Source organism: Procambarus clarkii, chromosome 72 (genome assembly GCF_040958095.1).
Source record: "Procambarus clarkii isolate CNS0578487 chromosome 72, FALCON_Pclarkii_2.0, whole genome shotgun sequence".
In the NCBI taxonomy this organism is placed as follows: Eukaryota; Metazoa; Arthropoda; class Malacostraca; order Decapoda; family Cambaridae; genus Procambarus; species Procambarus clarkii.
This window is the reverse complement of record NC_091221.1, coordinates 27,121,208-27,126,060: the sequence shown is the minus strand read 5'-3', so window position 1 is coordinate 27,126,060 and position 4,853 is coordinate 27,121,208. Positions and strand designations below refer to the sequence as shown.

Below are 4,853 nucleotides of genomic sequence, written 5' to 3'. Positions count from 1 at the left end.
TCCCTGTCCCATCGTCCTCCTTACCATTTTCCCCTCCCATGTCCTTCTTCCTCTCCCACCATCTCCCATTCACCTGTCCCTTTGTCCTCCCCAGCATTCCCCTGTCCCCACCATCCCCAACTCCCCAGTCCCCTCGTCCTCCCCACCATTACCCTCTCCTCTGTCCCCTCGTCTTCCCCACCATACCCCCCTCTCGTCCTCCCCACCATTCCAAACTACCTCATCCGATGCATTCTATAATGGTCTGATGCTTCCATCAGAAAATTGGGAACATCAAATGATCTGATATTCCCATCACTGAAAAATAAGAACAGCTAAAAAAATGAAATGAAAAAAATAAAAAAATAAACTATACTCATGAAATGAACAGTATGGTAAACAACACAGCTCAATTTCAATGCAATGTCACACAAAATTATTAAATCGAAATGAAAATAAATTGAAATCTATGAAAATTCAAATTATCAATACAATCGGAAATATTGAAATAATATCGCAACATAATATAGTGTGGGTTGCTCTTACGTGCAACAGACGGTGCTGTTTTTCAAAAAAGGCATGGTTTACCTGTCACAAGTGTGGCATCTATACTTATACTCACGAAATGAACGGTATGGTAAACAACATAGCTCAATTGCAATGCAATGTCACAATAACATTTAATAACAATAATAACAATAACATTTAAATATACTTTAAGATATAATCTAGAAGAAAATAAGAACATTGAAACGGTTCATGAACTCGATTTCAATAAAGGACACTATGGGGAACTTTGAAAAACAGTTAATGAGTATAATTAGACAGACTTGTTGCTAGGCAGAGGAGTAAATAATGAGATATATGGCAAATTTTGCAAAATATACGGCACACAAACATTCATACCCAAACAAAGCAAAATGCTAGGTAAGAACAAAGCAGTTGGCCCGTAGGGGAAAGGAGATACCCACAAGACTGGAATACAAGTCATTAACAAGCACACAAGTACTACACTACACAACAACCGCACTACTACCAGAACTGGACGAATCACTACCAAAACAACACATTGCACATCACTACCAAAACAACACAACACAACACAAGCATTGGCAAAGAATTATAGACCAGTTGCACTAACATCCCACATAATAAAATTATTTGAGAGTGATCAGGAGTCAGATTACTAGTTTTATAGAGACCAATGACCTCCACAATCCAGGCCAACAAGGATTTAGAGCAGTTTCTATGATCGAGCCACTGAGATCTATAAAGAATTCTGATCAAGAAAGAGATCTAGGGGTGGTTTTAGATAGAAAACTATAACCTGAGGATCATATTAAGAACATTCTGCGAGGGGCCTATGCTACACTTTTTAACTTTAGAATTGCTTTTAAATACATAGGTCAAAAAGTTTTAAAAGTTTTAAAAGTTTTTTAAACCTCTCGTGTATCATGAGTGTGTTAAAGCATCAGATGGTGCATTCAGATGATGAATATTACCTAGTTCCTTCATCTGGGAAGAATGAACACATATTGGTGCATTCGGATGATAAAAACTAACTACTGTAGTTTAATTGATCAACAGACTGTATATCATATGCAGACTGTATGTGGATCTGCGGGCCACTCCAAACAACAGCCTGGTGGACCAAGCTCCACCAGGGCTAAAGCACAAAGTGATATAGATGTGATAGAGAAACTAGGTCAAATGGAGGAGTAGGTCTGTATATTAAACAGCACCTGACGTGCACAGAGCTACTAAACTCAATGTGGTGGTAGAGTGGTGGGGGGGGGGGGGGAACATTGCAGAAAAAAACAAAAATACAATATGGTCAACAAAACAGCATTGTTTAAAATAGAAGACATGGGTTGACATTTTGGGGGTAAGGTAGGTTACATTGAGTTAATTAGTTAGTACTTAGTTTTTATCTTAAACTGGTTGGGAGAGGTACAGTGTTGCTGTGCTGGTGAAAGAACACCTAAAGGTAAATTAAATAATGATTGCGAATCCACAAGAAGTTGACATAATAGCGCTAGAGATCTGCAATCAGGATGATAAACTTTCCTTAAAGAATTTGACAAACACTTGCTGATAGGACATGAAGTAAATGAAATGTATGTCAAGTTTTGTGAAATATATGATAAAAGCACAACAAAATTTGTACCAAAGGAGAGATGCAGAACTAGGAAAAGGGGTTTGTTCAACAGAAATTGCGAGAGGGCCTGAGACCCAAACACACACAAATGGAATCAATATATAGCAAGAGGCCAAACCCCCAAACATACAAGCGATGCAAAGATGCGAGAAACAGCAGCAGCATTAAGGAGAGGGACTTAAGGACCATAAATAAAGTGTGAAAATAAACTCGAGTAAATTTTTTTAACTACTCTCGACAGTGAAGAAAAACAAATATTCAGACGATTTGTGTTAGAATCATTAATCTTACACTTTCGGTCATATTCAACAACACAAATACATACACACACATTCCTGTTGCTGTAGCAAGTGAAGAATTACACACACAGATCACAATAACGTGATGCATCAAATGAACAAATCCACAAGGGCCGTGACGAGGATTCGAACCTGCGTCTGGGAGCATCCCAGACACTGCCTTAATCGACTGAGCTACAACAGGGTAAAAGGGTTGAAACCGAAGTTCTACTGAACTTACTGGATCCCATAGCCTCTCCGAGGCACAAACCAGGCTTTTACACAACCCCCCCCCACCTGCACCCGAGCTTTTTAAAATAGTAAATGCCACTATTTTTGCAAAATTATTACGAGATCTATTATTCTAGAGAATAATGCATATAAATGCATATATGCATATAAATACAAAAGTAAATGTAAATAATTTTACCTTGCACCTAGATCCACCAAGCCTGTATGGCGCGCGTTTCAGTACTTCGGAAATCTAGAACTATCTTGAATCTCTAATCTGCAATGAAACAATACATATTATTGCACTTACCAAAACATGGATGAATGTAGAAAATACAGAACTATTAGCTGAATATCAAATAAATGGATTTAATCTATTTCACACAGATAGATATATTAGATATTATATTATATTCCTTTCCTCCCTAGAATCTGGATGTAGCAGGTGCTCAATTGTCAAAAGTGAAAAATTTGGTTTATTTAACATACACGCCATAGACCGGCTTGGGAAAAAAAGTTCGTAAAACCCAGGGGCCATAGACCAGCTTGGGAAAAAAAAGCTAGGTTAGGCTAGGTAAAAGCTAGGTAAAAAAGAAAGGAGCTAGGTTAGACTATGTATGTTTAAATCTCTGATTTAAACAGAGCCAGTGTTCAGTCAAATAACTGAATTTATCAAATCTTATCCTTGTATAATATACAAGCTGATGTGAGATCCCTGTCTACAGGTGGACTGGAACTTCTATCAACTAATCCATACATCAAACCTGTCCCTTACAGCCCACAATCTATCATTAGGAAAACCATGTGAGAAATCTTTAAGGAATTCTGATAAAGAAAGAGATCTAGGGGTGGTTCTAAATAGAAAACTATCACCTGAGGACCACATAAAGAACATTGTGTGAGGAGCCTATGCCATGCATTCCAACTTCAGAATTGCTTTTAAATACATGGATGGCGAAATACTAACGAAATTGTTCACCACTTTTGCTAGTCCACAGCTAGAATATGCAGCAGTTGTGGGGTGCCCTTATTGGGGTGCCATCACATTTAAACCAACCAAGCCCACAAATACGTCAACATGGACCAGCATTACACAGTCTAACATACTCTGTCAGATGTAACAACTAAATTTGTGAATTCAAGACCTAATCTATTGCATAATACAGTGTTAGTACGAGAAAAACATTACTTACATTCGAAGCCGTGTTTTAAAATGGCGGCGGTCTTGTTGTACTGACGCTCCAAACTGTGTGTTCGTTTGCGTATGATGAACGTGTGACAATTTACTACAACAATTATTTAATTATTCTTTTTCTTTATTTTACTATTTTTAGGGTACATGAAATTTCCAACTTATTTGCACACAATAATATAATTGCATTGTCATAACCTTTATATATTACGGAAAATACGATGACATGAACGAAGTCAAAGTGAAGTTGAAGTCAAAGTCATTCGCCGAACGTATTAGTCATTTTTTTTCTCCCAAACGATAGAGGATAACAAATCCACAGAGCATATAAGTGTACAGTAAAGTCAATTTTATTCAGGAAAGTACATACATAGTTGATTTACAAACATAATGTTGGATTTATAGATAGAGCTAGTGCATACAATACCTAAAGCCAATATAGTAGGCATATAGCATTTCAGGCAACCGGGCAGTATATATGGACCCCTTACTCAAATCTCTGAATATGTTAGATATTAAGTCCCTGCACATACTCTCATGTGTATTTTATATATATAAAACGCTGCACTGTAATGTCAATCCTGACCCTAAAAGCTTCCTAGAAGGTTGTAACAGATCCCATGAGCACCACACCAGAAACAAATACCTATTTGATATTCCAAGAGTACGACTTAGTCAAACTAGAAATGCTTTACAAATCAAGGGACCTCGAATGTGGAATGACCTTCCCAATTATGTTAAAAACTGTACCTCTCCCAACCAGTTTAAGATAAATAAAGATAAATTTATAAGTTAAGAAAAATTCCACAAATCAACAACCCTGTTACTGACCCAGTATTTACCCAAGTCTTTCCTAAATCTAAACTTATCCAATTTATACCCATTGTTTCGTGTTCTATCGTGTGTTGACAATTTTAATAATCTATTAATATCCCCTTTGTTATATCCATTCAGGAAATTGTGGTTGATCTCGAACCCATTAATAATGTGACGACTTATACAGAATTTTGTAACT

At 37.0% G+C, this 4,853-nt stretch overlaps 1 long non-coding RNA gene across 1 annotated transcript in view; it reads right to left on the bottom strand.

Moving 5' to 3' along the window:
- The window catches only part of LOC138356499 (uncharacterized), a 5,389-nt gene extending 2,468 nt beyond the window's left edge, over positions 1-2,921 (bottom strand). The window contains exon 1 of the long non-coding RNA XR_011224482.1: positions 2,846-2,921. This is a non-coding gene — a long non-coding RNA (uncharacterized lncRNA). The remainder of the gene's footprint in view (positions 1-2,845) is intronic.
- Positions 2,922-4,853: the final 1,932 nt, after the last annotated feature.